Below are 20,388 nucleotides of genomic sequence, written 5' to 3' on the forward strand. Positions count from 1 at the left end.
CAGGTGAATTCAGGAAAAATGGAGTACTTTTAACCTAAATTGAGGAAATCCTCTCCAGTTGTTGAGCTTTATTGAACCCAACTTTGACCTAAGGGTTTGCCTATGATTAATTTTAAGGAGCATTATTTATTCTGTGATGATCAAGAATTTGGGGGTTCTGTGTCACCAGTTTGTCAGTGTTGTTATCATCACCTGGATGCTAGATTCCCCCAATTTTAGGGCTAAGCTCTGGGAACTGGAACCCAGTGCTCCAGGTTTAGAACTGTGTCTAACCCTGATCTGCTCTTTGCAAGCAGCTGGCTGTGCCGTGGAGAGGACACCAGCGAGTTCTACCAGGCAACAAGAGAACTAGCTGCACAGGAACAGTGAATGTACTGGTCTGCCAGCGTAAGACATGTATTTGTCTGCAGTGATGCTGGGATGAACATCACAGAAAGCAAGGACAGGATAAGCTAGTCCCATTCCTGTCTTTTGGTACCATTATGACCTGTCTATACAGCTTCAGTTGGGCAGAAATATTAACATAATAGCCCTAATATTGGGCTAACACTAAGAAAGAAGCAGACCTTATCAAGTGATGCAAAAAGTAAGCAAAAGTGTTTTTTTAAATTACCGTAAAAATAAGTGATCCTAAAACAGCTGGGGATGAGTCATTCAACATGGTTGATTATTTGTCCCTTGAAACTCTAGATTAATTTTATTGTAAGCTTTTTATGTGGAGTTACATTAAGCAAGGTAATTCATTTTTCAGCTTCTTAAAAAGTATATTCTGGTTATATTTTTGCCTTTCCTTTATTACTCAGCGTTAACTGTTGTTAAAATGAAGTTATTTTTCTCTATGATTATGTATTGATGATCTGGGACCTACTGAAGAATGTAGACTTGTTTGCCACTATGTACAATCTGTATATTAACCTTCAAGGTTTTCTTTTTATAGGTTTCTGTTCCTTTCCTTGTTGCCACACTGTCAGTAACTACTCCACCCCTTCTTAACCCCCTTTCAACTTGTTGGATCTAATCTACTAAAGGCTTGGAAGTCAAGTACAAAAAATTATGCATAAGGTAACAGGAAATAGGCTCTAAATCATGATGTGAGCAAAATACCTGAACTTCAGCGTGTCAGATTTTTCAGTCTGTTGGTTTTAGTGTGTGAACTTTGTGGCATTATTTGCATGCCTATAGTTATTTTGTTTTGTTTTATATTCTGATCTATGATGTCATTAACAGATACTTCCAGGTGAATTCAGGAAAAATGGAGTACTTTTAACCTAAATTGAGGAAATCCTCACCAGTTGTTGAGCTTTATTGAACACAAATTTGACAGTGGAAATAATATTCTGCAGAAAGGGAGGGCAGATTATTTTCTCCAAAATCAAAACACATTTATTACTCTAAAAACTTTAATTCCTGGCTATTTTACTAAGTTTTTAAAATACAAATTTTTTAGATCTCAAAAATTTTACCAAAGATACCCACTATTAATACATGGTCTTTCAGAAACTACCATTTAAATGACTGCTGGTTTTCTTTTAAATGGGAGTAGTAAGATGGAATTATAGAGCTCATCATTTTGTATATATGCTATACATTTTGTATACAAGTTTGTAACATCTCTACATATCATAAATATTTTTGCTTTGCAACATAATCTTCATGAACAGCTCAATTATTGCATAGTATATTGAGTGTGTGTACTTCAATGTGTACATTTATTGGCGATTGTACATACCAGTGTATTTAGATTTTTCCACTTATTTTATGAATTTATGTATTTGATATTTGAACATAATTGTTTTTACCAGAGCATTTTAATTTTGCCTTAATACTTTATTTTCTTTTGTCAGTTTTAACCATGCTGTATAAATTATACAAGATAAATTAATTTTTCTAGCAAGATGTATTTTACAAAGATATGAACTAAAAATTAGAATTTATTTAGATGGAAACTTTCTTGAGAACAACCTCTGTGAAAACACTAATCAAAGACATCTGAGGTTGTTTTGCTTACTCAGATATCAAAAAGTTTTTTCTCTCTTGCTCGTCTTGCTTATTTTAAACTTGGTCTTCCTTTTCTCATTTAAAATAATGATTTTTAAAAGGCTACTCCTTTTCTGAATTTTCTGTATTCTCCAACCTATAAATAAAATCCTTTGACTCCTTTTGAAATAGCAGTGATTCAAGCCTTATATTTAAACCAGGTATATTGTTTTTATATTTACTGATAATATGTTACTTTATAGCATCCAAATGCATAAAGAGAATTTTGGTAACAGAATGTCCATGCTAGAGGGAAACCTACTCACCATTGATCTTCCTCACAGATATCTTGAGACAAAAAATATAGGTTTTATTCCTCTGTTTCTGAAGTACATGGAAACTATAGCAAGGAATTTAAAATCAGATTATATCACTTATCAAATTTATTAGGATTTATGAGTTGTACCCATCTAGCATGGAGAAACTCCCATGTGGAAACTCAATAATAGATTTAAAATACCTGAGTCAGGTATTATACTTCTCTCAAGGTTTTAAGGCATCCTTGAAAAAGAGTCTAAATGCGGTAAGTTAACGTAACATAACCAGTCTGCTGTGGGTCGTTTTTACCACGTCAGATCTCCCAGTAAAAGGCTTTCTGAACTTGGGCTAGTGACAAGCTTATCTAGGTCTCAATTTCTTCATTTGTAAAATGAAATGATTTGGTTACATGAGTAGATTGCAGATAAGCACAGGGTGCTACTCCTGGATAGAATCTCAAAGATAGTCAACATTAGAATGTTGATCTGATAAAGCTAAGGGATAGGAAGAATATTCTTCAGCTATGACATAGACTCCACCACCTATACAGGTTGGAAGGAAAAAATACTTTCTCATTTTCATGATTACAGCTGCTGGTTTCATTTCCTCCTTTGTAGGAACCCCCTGTTTTGACGTACAGGAAGGATGCTTGAAATAGAAGTGAAAGCAGAAACTCCAGGCAATATAGGAAACACCAAGTGAATGTATACGCCTGCAAAGGGACCTAGCTCTTTATCATTCTGAGTAATTTGGAAGGAAAGGTATTTAACAGTGTCTGCTTCCTCAAATAATACCTTCCTTAGGTGAATGTACTGCCTAAAAGATATTAAACATCTGAGTCCAAATTTCAAAGTAGAATTTCCCAAGGAATTTTCTTACAATAGAAATAAATATTTCACCAACTATCAGAGGTCAATTGAAATCTTTTGTTATAAATTCCTATCAATTTACTATTAGTAATTAGATAGTTAGGGTCCACCAAGTAGAAAGGTTGTCAAATGAGACTGGAGATATAGATGGCTTGTAAAGAGAACAGATTCTCCAAAGATTTCTTAATGAGTGGCTAGTTCAAGGCAATGCAAAGCACCTCTTTATTTTGCCAAGCATGTTTTTGGTTTGGTTATGGACATGGTGATCCTGCAAAGACATTGCCCCAAATTCAGCATCTTTCTGCGTGGTTGTTTATGCTTCAAGTTGTTTAATAGCCACAGCCTCCTCCAACGCTGGGCCTAGAGTAGCATTTTGAAATTGTTTTTGATCACAATCCACAAAAGAAATGCACCTAAACCATGATCCAGGACTCTCATATATGAATGTATGCTTGTACACATATCCATGCCAGTCAGAATGGTGATTATTAAAAAGTCAAGAAACAACAGATGCTGGCAAGGTTGTGGAGAAATAGGAATTTTCCCATTGGTGGGAATGTAAATTAGTTCAAACATTGTGGAAGATGATGTGGTGATTCCTCAAAGATCTAGAACCAGAAATACCATTTGACCCAACAATCCAATTATTGGGTATATACCCAAAGAAAAATAAATCATTCTATTATGAAGATACATGCATGTGTATGTTCATTGCAGCACCATTCACAATAGCAAAGACATGGAATCAACAGAAATGCCTATGGATATCCTAGATAAAGAGAATGTGGTACATATACACCATGGAATACTATGCAGCCATAAAAAAGAATGAGACCATGTCCTTTGCAGGGAGGGACATGGATGAAGCTGGAAGCCATTATCCTCAGCAAACTAACACAGGAACAAAAAACCAAACATGGTATGTTCTCACTTATAAGTGGGAGCTGAACAATGAGAACACATGGACACAGGGAGGAAAACAACACACACTGGGGCCTATAGGGTAGTGGGGTTGGAGGAGGGAGAGTATTGGGAAAAATAGCAAATGCATGCTGGGCTTAAAACTTAGATGATGGGTTGATATGTGCAGCAGACCACCACGGCACATATTTATGTAACAAGCTGCACATCATGCACATGTACTCCAGAACTAAAAATAAAAATTAAAAGAAAAAAAAGAAAGTACATCTGGAAAGAGTCTCATGAAATGATACTCTTACCAGATAGGATGAGATTTCCTGTTTTAGCATATGTTGCTTTATTTATTAAAATGCTGTGATGACCCACTATGCTGACAATACAATCCACAAACAGGTTTCAGTCTACAGTTTAAAAAACATTGATCTAAATTAATAATAATTATGATAAATATAACAACAGTGAATAATAATAAAATAAAAGGCTCCAACCAACAGAACCCTGGATCTTCTTTAGAAAAATTAGTTATTTATGAGTGACCTTAAGTAGGAGATATAGAGAGACTATTTTATACTGTATGAGGATTTTCTGAAAGTTAATAAAATTGTAACAACCACTCTGGAGACTCTTTGTCTCATTCCACCTGTGTTCCTGATTTATCTAACTACTGTTGCATTGGATGTTTGAAAGATCCGCTTCTATATATGCTCTGATCTTAACTGGACTTGAGAGTTAAAAGAGAATTTAAATGTACAACACCATAATTTTCTGAGCTGCTAGGAAAGAAAAAAATGCTGCTAATTATTATTATAAAATCCCATGAATTCTGTGACATTTAATAGGCATGTTAAAATATGAAAAATACATACTTTCTTTAAAAGTGTTGCTTTTAAAATGAACACTGTACTAAGTCTCACTGGGGGGCTTATCTCAGGCTTTCTGGGTCCCATGTTCTTCCCTTGATAAGACAAATGGGAGTTTTCTTAACTGTAGGAAAAATTAGGATTGTATTTTTATTAATTTTATGGAATTTTTTAGAATTTTAAATTTGAAAGCCACCCTTAGTGACAATCTGGAACCTACCTTCTCATGTTACAGTTGAAGAATGATACCCAGAGAGCTAATGTGACTTGCTCCAGATAACATAACAAAGTAATGACAAAAATAAGTTTAAAAGATAAAAGAAAAAATAAATCTAGTTGTCAGACTGGAAAGGAGAAGTGGTAGCCCAGGGAAAATCAGGGATAGAACCTGAAGCCTCTGGTCTATTTGTTATAGCTTATTCAGCTTTTTATATGGAATTGGTCATATTAAAAACAAGATCTTTTTTTTTTAAAAAAAAAGAACCTTCCACCCTTTTAATTCAGTATTTCCATTCTGTAAAGAGATATAAATTATTGCTGGAAAGTCTTTCTCAAACATTATTTTAATCATGATACTAATATTTTTTCCTTCGTAAGACTCAGGAGCTGCTTTGGTTTCAAACCAATTATTTACTTTCTGTCAGTTGATCAGGATCTTCCACTATCGTCTTAATTTGTTTATTCATGGTTTATACCCTATACACTTTTTATAAGAATTAGGTGGATCAGTCTTTCCACCTATTTAACTTAATCCAGTCACACTATCCTATCTACTGTTTCAGCGAATCCACCTGCCATCACCCACAAGCAGTGTGAGACTTCCCAGTCATGTGACTTTACAAACGCTTCTAGTTGTTAACTTCTGTCCATGTTTTCCTGTAAATCCGGCATGTGTCTCCTTTGGAAAACAGTCTTTAATTAACATTGTTTTGTGATCCATACATATTTAAAATATAGTCTACATTCCTTTCATTTTTACTCAACAATTGACTTGAAAAATGCTTTCTAACTGGTCTCAGCTTTTATATGTTATGTTCCCTTAAGGGTACCACTTTTGCACTGCCCTGACTTCAAGGATGATGCTCAGTCTAAAATGTTTCCTGAGTTATGCAGTCCCTGTCCTCAAGGAGCTAACAACTTATTAGGCAGGAATATTCACACACACACACACACACACACACACACACACACACCCACTGAGTTACAGGAAGGAACACATGCACAAAACAGCAAAAGGACTTATTCATAAGTGGTTGGTTCATCACCTTGTGAATAGCAGAAGGTACAGAGTATTTGGCTAACGAGAGACTCTGACCTCACCTCCCAACACTCACTATCTGCATCTTCACACTCATCCCATACCTAATTATCTCCAATTCCTCAAGGATGCTTTGTCACAGCTTTGTTCCTTCATTCATAAGCTTATTAGCCTAGAGCAATCCTTACCCGCTTGTTCACCCGGACCACACATGTCCTTTACAAAATCTCTTAAGAAACTTTCTTTCCCACCACCACTCTGCCCCTGTTACCCTTCCCCATGCAGCCATGAAATTTGAGCACCTGTGACCCATCACAGCACTTGTCACTGTATCCTAATTGCTGACATTTCCCTTCTCAGCCAGCCTGAGAGGTACTTGTGATAAGGTGCCAAGGATCCTTGGCACCTAGAATGGTGCTGGCAACTATAATCTGTGGTCAATTCCCATTGTCCCCCCCCCCGAAGAAAAAAAAAGCAGAAAGAAAATAAATTTTATCAAAATGCCAAATCTACTCGTAAAGGAAATGACACTGTGAGGTTAGTGAGCAAACAGAACCGCAGTTGCTCATCCTAGATATTAGAAGTTATTCCTAGACTCAGGTTGCTCTTCAGAGTTCATTTTTGATGGAGAATAAGTCATATAAGCTGTTAACCATATTTTAGAAAAAATACCGTCTTCTAAAAGGTTAGAGCCAGCTGGATTTCTGTTTCAAAGACTCATCAGGCAGCCTTAGAAATTCTCTCTCTCTCTCTTCAATGTTGCAGTAGTTTTATCACTGTCATACTTTCTAGGTTGGGTAACTCCTAATATATTGCTGAGCTCATTTTCCGTTGTTTCTTTACCTTTTAAAACTAGTTATATGCATAGTAGCTTTAATAAAGTTCTATTAATTCATTTCAGTTCACTTTATCCTCTTCTATTGCATATACCCCATTGACAATGTTTTCAGAGTCAGATAAGGTTCTTCTTAAGGAAGGAGAAGGCAGTTGAAATTTATTTTCATGTACTCAATGAAAAACCTAAATACCAGTTGATTTGCATTCTGGGATTCATAATCTAGAGGTTTCCCTGTGCCTTGAACCACACAAAAAGTCCATCTCTGGACAGATCTTTGGTGGGACCCAAATATGAATCATATTAGAGTATCTAACTGTCCTGCTTTGCTAGAGGTCAGGAAATTTAACCTAGTAGAAACTAAATGGACTCTTGATTCATATAAATATCTGCAGAATGCTACATGTATTGTAAGGGTGTTGCAAAGGGCATCTGAGTCACACAAAGCTTGATTTATCCTCCCCTGCAGCTTGCCACTTGGGCAGTGTCGTATATATTTAATGTAAGGTACATATTAAGTGCCTTAAAATGTTGGTTATTGCTAATGTTCTAGGCTATTTTATAAAATGGCCACAATATTAAATAATTTTTCATTAGCATCTCACATTATTCAAAGACTTAAATTTAAGAAGCAGTCAATAGCCCATTGGGCTTCAACACCAACATTGATACTGTAGATTTGGGATTTTTTTTGTTACTTATTTCATTTTGTTTTGATTTTTATTCAGGAGCGACTGCTGGCTTACCCTGTGCCAGACACTGGTATTGTTACGAGGTTGAATCACACACAAATCTAGAATACAATTGTTGATATTCAACAGAGTTCCTTGTATGTGGAGTCCTTTGTAAAGCTCTCTAGTGACTTCTTTTGGCTGAATCAATTACTTTTGAAAACTTTATTGATTTAGGAAAAACCTGAGTGGGGGAGATGACTTTATTAAATGACTCATAAATCCAAGAAGCAGCTTCCAAACTATTTTGTCCATGATATATAGGAAGAGAGTGCTTATAAAGTCAACAGGAAACAAGAAGGATTTATTCCAAAAAGTATAACCTTGCCTACTTAGGCTACGAGAGATTACCTCAAGATTCTGCTTGTACATTCAAAGCTGTGGAGGCAGATTCTGTAAGCAGGATGTCTATTTTAAAGAGCACACATTTTGGAAAGTTCTTCATAATTTAAGGGTCAAGATAGATTATTAAATAAAGAAAATCTAGATATACAAATATTAAAATGCGAAGAGGGATTGCTGGGATTGCAGGTAGATTTTTTTTTTAATTTATAATTCCTTCTAACTTTAATGATAAAAGTCACATAGAAAATAAATCAAATGCAGTTCAAAATTTATCAGAATGAAGTTCACAGATCTTTATATCAGTTCCTATCACCTGATATCAAGTCATCTTAGCTACTGATATAACTGTGAAATGAGAATTGGATTATATTTAAAGGATCTGGGCTGAAGTGCCCCTAGAAATTGCAGTGTTTGCAGCAATACTCATATGTACCTGGGAGAACAAAATAGATGTCCATGACATTTTTTTTTCCTATTCATGTGGATAAGAGCATCTTCCATAGAATATTTTCAAAGGTACTTTAGCCTGGATCACTGAGACCCACATGCATCCTTTAATACTTCAGTTAAAACAGTGGTTAGAAACTGTGTTGCTTATTCATTAAAAAAATAATAAAAGAAGTGTCTGCTTGTTATTGCAAGGAAGTGGCACAGAAGTCTCTTACTAAATAACTGACTTATCCCAAAGGATTAAGAAGAACTGGACAAATAGAATTGCACAAAAACAAACATGCAAGCAAACATATTTATAAAAATGAAGATACATCGTATGAAGCAGAAACTTTAAAAAAATGAGTAAGCTTGTCTTGCCTTCCAAAGTTAAAATGTTAGAATTCAGAAAGCAAACAATAGAAAGACTTGCTGAATAATTCTTACCACCAAAAAACAAAGCATACCAAATGTCAGCTCGTAGAATCACACAGAACTCAACTTTCTAAACCAGGAAAGATGATGTAAATAATATAATAAAAAATGTGTTAAAGTCTCTTTCCCAAAATGAAGCCAAGCAATCTTAAAGGAAATCTTGAAGTTCTGTTGGCTGGAAGTCATTCAACATTGAACTTTCTGTTAGACTTCAGTTAAACAAAAACTCCAAGTGAAGAAAGAAAACCTAGAGTCAACTACCTTGAGAGACTGGAATAATTCCACACCTACTGATGGCTGAGCCTCACCCTTTGTTGAGTAAAAGTTTGTGTTGATTGTGGGAAGAGGATCTGCTGAGTATTTGAGGGAAGTGTATGCTTGTTCATTTTTGTATAGTTATTCCTTTGAGGCATGAGTCCTTCATGATAGTGGAAGTAGAGTGTAGGTTTATTATAGGTTTTAGGTATATTTTTGAAATTGTGTTTGGTGCATTTAATGCAACTGCTAATTGCAAAATCCACCTCACCTGTGTAAGTGAAAAATGTGTACAGACTGTTACCCTGTTGGCCCTATGAAACTCTGCACTTGATATTTAGTATATACTCTACATTCATTAGTTGCTTCTCATAAGATGTTCTGCCTTAGCACTCAGTTGCATTCTTTTTCTTTTCTTTCCTGTTCATTATGCTTTAATTCTGAGGACCATACGAAGGTAGAATATGCTATTTTTTTTAATTACAAAAATTTATATAGGCAAGCCATTTTCTTAAAGTTGATGAACAAATGTTAGATTGTTATTTTTCATATCATTTATAATCTTGTCACAATCCAGTTAATGAAGTTTGGTTAGATTTCAGTGAAAATTATCTTCAGAGTAGTTACCCCCAACCCCCACCTCGGGAAGGGTATAACTTTACTACAATGAGCAAGTATGGTGCAGATTTCATGCAAATGAGGTGTGCCAGAGTGTACTAATTTAAATGTATTTAAGCAAACAACAACAAAAAAGAATGCACAAAGTCGCTGTCACTTAGATCACTGGAGCTTCTAGGACCAGTTTCTTTTACTGATTTAAAAACAGAAAAAAACCTATAATATTCAAACGAAGAACTCCTCACTCAAATAAAGTTTTATGATTAGTCCCTACCTCTACCTGCCGCTCTAAACACTGCTTATCGTGAATGGCAAATTATGTTTTGTGAATTACTGATCTTAGTTATTAATCCTAATTTACCCAGAAATCCCATAGATAAATAGACCCCACTAACAGGTGGTTTAAGCAGTGACATGTAATAATATTTCTAGTCTTCTCTTTAAAGACTTTTCAGGGTGGGACACAAAAGGAAACTCTCCGAATGGTTAAATACAGATTTAGTTGAATGAAGGGTGATTTCTACAATTATAACAACATCGTCCCAACAGAGATAGAGTCAAGTGAAATTGTATACTGGAATTGTTACATATTATATAACTTCGCCATTCATTTGTTAGAGTAGTAATAGAGTTTGGCTCTATGTCCCCACCCAAATCTCATGTTGAATTGTAATTCCCAGTGTTGGGGGAGGCACCTGGTGGGAGGCGATTGGATCCCAGGGACGGATTTCCCCATACTGTTCTCATGCTAGTGAGTCAGTTCTCATGAGATCTGCAGGTTTAAAAGTGTGTGGCACTTCTCCCCACCCCCACAACTTCTCTCCTTTCCAGCCCTCTCTCCTGCTCTGCCATGGTAAGATGAGCTTGCTTCCCCTTCACCTTCCATCATGATTGTAATTTTCCTGAGGCCTCCCAGTTATACTTTTTGTTAAGCCTATGGCACTGTGAGTCAATCTTTATCAATTACCCAGTCGCAGGTAGTTCTTTATAGCAGTGCGAGAATGGACTAATACAAGTAAGCAGAGTAGAAACTAGACTGTGAGACTTCATGTAGGTATCCTGTCGGTCAGTATTTATAATACCAGTAACTTTAATTATAATGAAAGGTGTGATTTTTCTCCACATATCTTTTATTTTTGAAATTTTATTAGCAGAATTTTTATTGGTGCAGCCTTTCCCAGGTATTTTTAAGCCAAGTAGTATTCCATTTTTTCCCCACAAATATGATAATTTGATCACTATAAAATCTAGCCCTTATTGAAAAATGTTAATATATATTATCAATGTTGCTAAGTATCTAGCTGTGTGATTTTCATTTTAAGGATAGATTCTTAATTGTTGTCAAATAAATATTTATTGAGCATCTGTTATTTGCCAGCTAGTGGGAATTCTGATCTCAAGGCATTTCAAATCTAGTAGGGGGAACAAATAAGAGACAATTAAACAGTATGATAAAGGTGAACTTGAAGCATAAATATAATATTCTATAATAAACTTAGCAATTTATTGGCTCACTTTTCCGAAATGTATAAGATTACACTAGCCTCAGGACCAGCTATATCTAGGGCCTCAAACAATATTATCAGGACCAAGATTTCCAGCTCTTGACTTTGCTTTCTTTGTAATGGTGTTATTCTTAGGCAGCAGATTGGTTCCAAAAGCTTCGAGCTTACTCTTACCAAAACAGAAACCCCAACTCATTAGTTCCTGCAGAAGTCTCAGGGCTGGCTCTAATGAACCCTTCTTGGCTCATATGACCACTTCTGATACACACACTGTGGTTCCTGGGCAACACCATTGTCATTGACTGTCTGGTAATATGAACTGAGTTCGGGATGGATAAGTCTACAAGGAAAAACCAGGGTGCTACTAGCAGAAGAAACAATAGATGTTTTACCATACATGATCACTAATTATATGAAACATGAATTCCCATAAACATTAGATTCATTTACTTTTTTGTTTGTATGAATTTCTACTTTATACTAAGTGTGTCTATTCTATATGTGAATATTGTCTGTAAGGAGAGGTCTATACCAGGTTTCCCAAGAGAGAGACACAGAATCACTTACTGAAACTGATGTCCACCAAAGAGTTAAACAAGATTCCAGTGTACCACTGAAGAGCCCAAGGCATGAAAAGACAAGGCTGGAAAAAGGCGACTGAAATGAAAAGTAAGATTGAATAAAGAAAAGCAATGTAAAAAGTAAAGCAGCATGATACAATCAGTCAGCCATATTCCCAAATCCTTCAATTCATTGATATTTAGGAGCTGTCTGTATGGATGTAGAGATTTGTCCCACGAGTTCAGAAAAATAATATAGATCAAATGAGCTACAGTGACTTCTAAGTAATTTAAAACTTATTAACTATAAGGAATATTTTTAATTCTTTAATTTTTATCTCAGAAAGCTGAATAAAAGCAAGAAACAAACAAATTAAAAACCTTAAAATGATCCTTTCTATTTGTAGAAAGATATTTGTTTGATTTTCCAAAATGTTAATTTAATGCTTTAACATAGCAGATCAGTTACATAAGCAGGAAATAATTTATCAATAAATAATAACTGTGTTTTTCCACAAGACCAAGATGCTCTGATGACTTCTCAGCAACTGAGTTTACTTTATAAAATCTCTATTTGCATAACCCAAAGGTCATCACTAGTCATTTCTACCATAATTATTCCATAAATAAACTTAAAAAAATAAGTACATTCAGGAAATACTATACTAGAAATTCAGGCCTAGAATAGTCATGTATGAAAAAATTAAGCCTAAGTACTTATCATTTTTTATATATTCACAAATCTTTCCAATTTAGGGACTGCCTAATGATTCTAGTAAAAATAGTAAAAATTATAGCAAAAATTAGTTTCTTCCTGTACTTTAGAGCACTTTATGTGTCTGTTATAGCATTTATCATGTTTCATTTTTATAAAATGTATTATGCCCACATTTTGTGGAAAAGGATTTATCGTAGGTATCATCTTCCTGTTTACATGTCTGCCTTTGTATCTAGACTGTGAGATCCTTAAGGACAGGAAGTAAATATTATTATTATTATTATTATTTTTATTTATTTTTTTTTTTTTTTGAGACGGAGTTTCACTCATGTTACCCAGGCTGGAGTGCAATGGCGCGATCTCGGCTCACCGCAACCTCCGCCTCCTGGGTTCAGGCAATTCTCCTGCCTCAGCCTCCTGAGTAGCTGGGATTACAGGCACGCGCCACCATGCCCAGCTAATTTTTTGTATTTTTAGTAGAGACGGGGTTTCACCGTGTTGACCAGGATGGTCTCGATCTCTTGACCTCGTGATCCACCCGCCTCGGCCTCCCAAAGTGCTGGGATTACAGGCTTGAGCCACCGCGCCCGGCCTATTATTATTATTATTATTATTATTTTATCTTTACACACTGTATTTAGCACTTACAAAAGTACTAAATAAATGCTGAGTGAAATAACGAATAGATGAATTAATAGACTCTTCCATTTAAATGACTTCTTGAACTCCTCTATCTTCTTTGTTAGTTTCACATTTTAAGTGTCTCAAAGGTCAGCTCTCCTTAAATAAACCAGCTCTTGTTGCTGTACCTGCTTACAAAATGAGATTATGATTTATGCAGAGTTGGGAATAACAACTTACGTCTGGATCAGATTCACTGCTTAAGTGCAGACATGACTGGCAAAGTCTGGTTAACTCGCAGGACAGACCCACAAGTTGTCTTTGTATTGAGTGAGGAAGAGACTCTTGGAGAAAATACTCTAATGATAATTATGGCTGACATTATAGACATATATAGTGTGTGTTTGGTAAATTCTTGGTCTGCTGCAAAGATTTTCAGGGAGGAAGGGGACTGGAAGAGAATTAATTCTAAGGGAAAATAGTCAAGTGTGACAGGTCAGCGATTGCACCAATGGCACATACTTTCTTTCTTTGGAAGGAAAGGGGGCTCTCTGCACTAGTGGCTGCCACTTGGATTGTCTTCTCTGCCAGCCCATTAGACCAGTAAGGCAGGAAGATGATAAGTCAAAGCTGAAAACTCCCTTAATAAACTTTCTAACACTTGGGAGGCATAGACTAGTGTGCTTTGGGATCCCTCAAATAGAGTATAACACAAAGTAAGCTCAGCCATTTTCCCTCTGCTCTTTCCTCACCAGCACTTCATCAACTGCCTAGTCTCAAAGGAAGAAATTTAATCTACCATCTTCATGTTTTTACAGAGGAGGAAACTTCTTCCCCTCAGGGCTGTGGCCTTGAAAGAAAGCTTCTAGCTTCTCTGCCAGCCCCATCCCTGCTTCCTCACAAAGGAGAAGGGTAGCTCCTTGGACTGGTGACAGCCTCCTGTTAGGAAGAATGTCCCTGTGTTAAAAAGTGACTGCTCCTGTACAAGTCTCTTGCTAGCAGTGGTGCTCACGTTCTGCAGCCCTCTGCTTCCATGGGATAAAGCACAGTGAGAGAGAGTCAACCTTTTACTCTTTCCTCTTTATACTCTGGCTAGCCAGTAATGGGGTCAAATGGGACAGGACTGTGATGTTCCCTGCACCTGGCTTGATGGCGAGTTTGCTCTCAAGATCTATTTCTTTCTTACCCTCCCAGTCCACCCAGGCTCCAGATGACTCCAGGGCCTGAATGTGAGTGGGGATGCAATGACACATTTTGGCTTTGGATCCAAATTGCATTGTCCAATCCAAGTTACTGTGGTTCTCAGGGCCTCTTGGGCACTTGCCCAGATTGCTAATAAATCTGGTTTACTAATAAACCCACAAGTGATCATAAACTAGCTTTCAGTTCCTAGAGTCTGTACCTTATCCATTGTAACCAGGTGGGAGTCAGGGTGGATCATAATCTCATTTCCTATACAACCCAGATACTGCTCGTACACTGTCGAGGCCCAGGAAATCAGTGTGCCTAACAGGGTGAGGCAGAGGAGTGTCGTGCACCCTGGAAAAGCCAGCACGGTGGTGTGATATAGTATTAGTGAAGCACACCAGCCAGAGCTGGGCCTTGTGGAGCAGCAGGAGAGGCTGTGGTGCCTTGCTGAGCATTGTCAGAGGAGCCGCAATGCCCAGCAGGCATCTACTCATGATTACATATGAGAGCACGAGATAGTGTCTCGGGACTCCCAGAAATGTTTAACACTGGGGAAGCTTCACATGGCTATTGAGAAACTGCCTCATGTAGGTGAAGCCAGTGAAAATTAGATTATTTAGTGATTTCATTCATATGCTTAAGCTTATGGCCCTTGGGAAAATTATAGTTACCCTCATTTTACTTTCAATCTGAGCATGTGTTCATCAGCACCTTGTCCAAAATGGATGATTATATTAGGGATATCAACTGATTAATCCACTTGAAATGCCGACATTTTGCATGTTGCTGTTCAAATGAATATCAGTTACAATAAACAAGCTACTGTTGTCACGAGGTATTAATGTGCTAGTTCAAGCATTTAAAATTATTTTTTGTTAATTTCTGTGAGTTCTGAGTTTGGAATATGGTGAAGAGTAAGCCTGCAGCTAGAAATGCAGATTACTCCTGAAATTATTTTTCAAAGCCAATGTCATTATCTTAAGCTGATTCTGTGTATTCCCCCAAAATTATCTTTCCTGCCAGCTCAAAATCACCTTGAAGATCAAACTGTTTGGTCTCAAAGAGAATTTATTTCAGCTAAGTTATTATTTCAAAAGGTAATGCAAAATCTGTGTAGAGTTTACCTTTGAAGTCTGTTCCAACAAATAGATGCTACTTAATGCATTTTTTATATTTGATTTTTGACTCAGCACCTAAATATAATATATGCTTATATAAACATACCTACACAAATTTTTATTTTGCTATAAAATATAGCTTTTCATTTATAAATATTATCGTTATAATTTTAGACATTTCCAAAATTTTATGATTCATTTCAATTTTTCTGTCACAAGCAGTTATTCTCTTACAGGTGCTAGTAATATTTGTTGCCTATTTTCAATGAAATAAAATATAATGTAATCTTGAAACTATGGAAATACTTTTATATGCATTAGAATATTCATATGTTTTCTATTCTTTTGCCTCTCAAGAATCAGATTTAGAACGGGCACAGTGGTTGATGCCTGTAATCTCGGCAGTTTGGGAGAATTGCTTGATCCCAGAAGCTCCAGACCAGCTGCCTGGGAAGCATAGTGAGATCCCATTCTAAAAAAAATTTTTTTTAATTAGCCAGGTGTGCTCCCAAGTTCTAGCTACTTGGGAGGCTGACGTGGGAGGATTGCTTTAGCCTAGGAGGTCGAGGCTGCAGTGAACCTTGATCATGCTACTGCACTCCAGCCTGGGTGATGGACTGAGACCCTTTCTCAAACAAATAAGGTTTAATCCCTCACTCTCCATAGCCTGGATCAGTATTAGAGTTTGAGGTTTTTCAAATGGGAAATTCACATCTAAATTGAATTTGATCAGCATTCATATCAACAATCTATTCCATATATTTAAGGAAGTCATTTCAAAATGACATATGTCCTCAATATTTTTTATCAATTGGGCAGTCCTTAGGGTGTTTTTCTAGCCGTATTGACAAATTGACAAATAAAAAGATATTTTTTTCTGTAATTCTGCCCAGTAGCTTTTCCTAAAAGGTAATGATAATGTTTTGACCATAGTAAGGTAATTTGGCATGATAAGGTTAGGGAGTAGACTTTGAAGAAAAGGAGATGTGGCTGAAAATCTCAGCTCCACTACTTACCAACTGTGTCATCTTGAATAAGTCACTACAGCCTTCTGAACCTCAGTTTCTGCATATGTGAAATAGGAATTGCGTATGTGTGCTGGGCAGATTAAATGAGACAAGGTTTTTCGATTACCTGTAACATGTTGGGCACTAAAATAATGATGGTTTAATATCTAATAACATATTTCTCTCTGGAAATGTTATTATTTCTCTCCAGCTATTTATGGGTTTAATTTATTTTTTAATAATTGTAAAGTTATAGAACTTTGAAGCTAGAAGTTTCCTTAGAGATCAATTAATTAAGTGGTATTTCACATATGTGGAAACCAGGGCACTGCAAAGTTAAATGGTGTAGAGTCTTTGCCTATATGCTTTGTATAATAAATTGGAGGTGGAATCTTACTTGCTTATTTCCATCTTCAAATGGCAGGAAAAACCAGCCTTCAGAGCAGTAGTAACAGGTATGAGGTAAATCCCAATGACAGTGTTCATATCTAAAGTAAGGTAAATACAACCTATTCAAAAGGAGGGAGAAGTTATTTTACTTTACTATTAGAATGCATCTGAATGCTTTGGAGAATCCTGAAAAATATGAGCTGTATGCATATAATCAATTGTCTAATATCTGAGGAAGTAGACATTCATTGTGATCGATGACTTCTATATCTTAAGGATATTTTAGATACACTTAAGGTATTTTTATCTGAGTCTATTATACGGATTTAAATTTGATTTTGAGAAGTAAAAATTGCTCGGCCCTAATCCCATTAACTTCCATATATGGAGGGCTTCATTTCCATCTGCAGAACAAAAGGATTGGCTTAGAGGAGTATTTCCCACATTGCAGTCTTTACATTACCACACTCCTAATTTTTATTGTATACACACCTCTAATGTTATTTGCTTTCTAAAGTGGCCTCACTTTTTGAACTTAACCTCATTCTAAATGATAATATCTAGGAAGTGTTACATAGGTTGTACTGATTATATCTTTTCTCACATAAATTCATGGCCATTATAATAAAATATCTGCCTATACCACCTGAAATTATCTCATCTACCACGCTTTCTTACAGCCATAGCATGATTTCACTCTTATTCCTGCCCATTCCTAAGGTTGTGTAGAATAAAGTGAGATCCGCAATGACAAAGCCCTTTCTATTCTCAAGCTTTTAGTCTCTGGAATAAAAGGAGCCACCATCCTAGATCCATGTGCTTTTTTTCGGTGGAAGGGTGAAATTCTTGTGCTTTTCAATAGACACTAAGAGAATATAAAGGCAAAGTATAATTTCCTGTTTGAAATATTGGCTTAAATGATTGAATCACCACAACTAGGAAGGATTGTTATTTTCAGATTACTTCCAATAACATCAAATTAAGTCCAAATCCTTATCATCAATTTGAACTTACCCAAGGAAGCTTCACATAAAAACTAACAATCTTAAAAACCTTGGAAATGTTAACAGTCCCCAAAACAACATGCCTTCTATAAATAACGTATTTGAATAGGAACAAGTAGAAGAAAGTACATAAAAATTAGCCCCTATTAATGAAGAATGAATGTTTTGGAAAAGATCTTGAAAAGTAAAAGGAAAACCCAGCCCCACAGAAACGTTCCCCAGTAGACACTGATATCTTGATTGACTTTTCACAAAATTTCTTCTCTTAACTAGGAACTTAACACATTCCACCATTTTTCTCAAATCTAATAAATCAATTTTCCTTTTATGTTTTATTAAACGTATGCACAGAATTATGGCTACTTTTACTAGATATGTAGATAGATAATAGTTTAATTGTTATATATCTATATATACCTGTGTGTGTGTGTGTGTGTGTGTGTGTATCTATGTCTATATAGTTAACACAGACATAATATGCTTTGTTTGGAAGGACTTTAGTTATTACCTCAACATCACTCAAACTGTGTTCCACAATTTCCATGCAATGTTAAATGAGTATTCTATTAAAAAAAGAATGTATGATCAAATAACATTGGTTAACATTGAATTAAACAAAATTAAACAATACATAACACTACATATATTTTGAATTTTTATGAAGAGCATCTAGTAGTACTCTCAAACTAAAATGTGCATATAAAAATGCATTTTACTGAGTCTCGAATGGCACCTGAGGTTCTGCATTTCCAACATGATGCTGATCCAGTTGGTCCAAGGCCCACATTTTGAATAGTAGGGGTGTCTTTCTTAAAACCTTATTTCAGCAGTGAATTGTGCCCCCTTACATACTGTCATTTTTAAAGGTTTTTGGTTGACTGGGTGAGTAGTGAATTGGTTGGTATTTGTTGGTTTTGAAAATAAACTTCTTTTGCTGAGAAGAAGCTCTTTAGTTAGTTAGATCCCATTTGTCAATTGCAGCTTTTGTTGCCATTGCCTTTGGCGTTTTAGTCATGAAGTCTTTGCCCATGCCTGTCTGGAATGGTATTGCCTAGGTTTTCCTCTAGGGTTTTTATGGTTTTAGAACTTACATTTAAATCTTTAATTCACCTTGAGTTAATTTTTGTATAAGATGTAAAGAAGGAGTCCAGTTTCAGTTTTCTGCATATGACTAGCCAGCTTTCCCAACACCATTGATTAAATAGGGAATCCTTGCCCCATTGTTTGTTTTTGTCAGTTTTGTCAAAGATCAGATGATTGTAGATGTGTGGCATTATTTCTGAGGCCTCTGTTCTGTTCCATTGGTTTATATGTCTGTTTTGGTACCAGTACCATGCTGTTTTGGTTACTGTAGACTTGTAGTATAGCTTGAAGTCAGGTAGCGTGATGCCTCCAGCTTTGTTCTTTTTGCTTAGGATTGCCTTGGCTATATGGTTCTTTTTTGGTTCCATGTAAAATTTAAAGTGGTTTTTTTCTAATTCTGTGAGGAAAGTCAATGGTAGCTTGATGGAATAGCATTGAATCTATAAATTACTTTGGGCAGTATGGCCATTTTCACAATGTTGATTCTTCCTATCTATGAGCAGGGAATGTTTTTCCATTTGTTTGTGTTCTCTCTTGAGCAGTGGTTTGTAGTTCTCCTTGAAGAGGTTCTTCATATCCTTTGTAAGTTGTATTCCTAGATATTTTATTCTCTTTGTAGCAATTGTGAATGGGAATTTGCTCATGATTTGGCTCTCTATTATTGGTGTATAGGAATGTTTGTGATTTTTACACATTGATTTTGTATCCTGAGACTTTGCTGAAATTTCTTATCAGCTTTAGATTTTGGGCTGAGACGATGGGGTTTTCTAAATGTACAAGCATGTTATCTGCAAACAAAGATAATTTGACTTCCTGCCTTCCTATTTGAATATGCTTTATTTCTTTCTGTTGCCTGATTGCTCTGGTGAGAACTTCCAATATTATGCTGAATAGGAGTAGTGAGAGAGGCATCCTTGTCTTGTGCTGGTTTTCAAAGGGAATGCTTCCAGCTTTTGCCTATTCAGTATGATACTGGCTGAGGGTTTGTCATAAATAGCTTTTATTATTTTGAGAGTTTAATCAATACCTAGTTTATTGAATGTTTTTAGCATGAAGAGGTGTTGAATTTTATCAAAGGCCTTTTCTGTGTCTCTTGAGAGAGTCATGTGGTTTGGTCTTTGGTTCTGTTTATGTGATGGATTACATTTATTGATTTGAGCATATTGAACGAGCCTTGCATTCCAGGGATGAAGCCAACTTAATCATGGTGGATAAGCTTTTTAATGTGCTAATGGATTCAGTTTGCTGGTATTGTATTGAGGATTTTTGCATTAATGTTCATCAGGGATATTGGCCTGAAATTTTCTTTTTTTGTTGTGTCTCTGCCAGGTTTTGGTATCAGA

General features: G+C 35.9%; 1 protein-coding gene and 1 long non-coding RNA gene across 4 annotated transcripts in view; one reads left to right on the forward strand and one right to left on the reverse strand.

The window, feature by feature from the left end:
• Window positions 1-20,388, forward strand: part of RASGEF1B (RasGEF domain family member 1B) — a 630,294-nt gene that overhangs the window by 497,587 nt on the left and 112,319 nt on the right. The window lies entirely within an intron of this gene.
• Window positions 10,705-17,073, reverse strand: LOC116524484. The gene is made up of 3 exons (XR_004257350.1): window positions 16,966-17,073; window positions 11,924-12,013; window positions 10,705-11,263 (listed from the first exon to the last, which is right to left on the reverse strand). It is a non-coding gene; the product is annotated as an uncharacterized LOC116524484 (long non-coding RNA).

Source organism: Sapajus apella, unplaced genomic scaffold (assembly GCF_009761245.1).
Source record: "Sapajus apella isolate SASKATOON/1434 unplaced genomic scaffold, GSC_monkey_1.0 scaffold45, whole genome shotgun sequence".
NCBI lineage: Eukaryota > Metazoa > Chordata > Mammalia > Primates > Cebidae > Sapajus > Sapajus apella.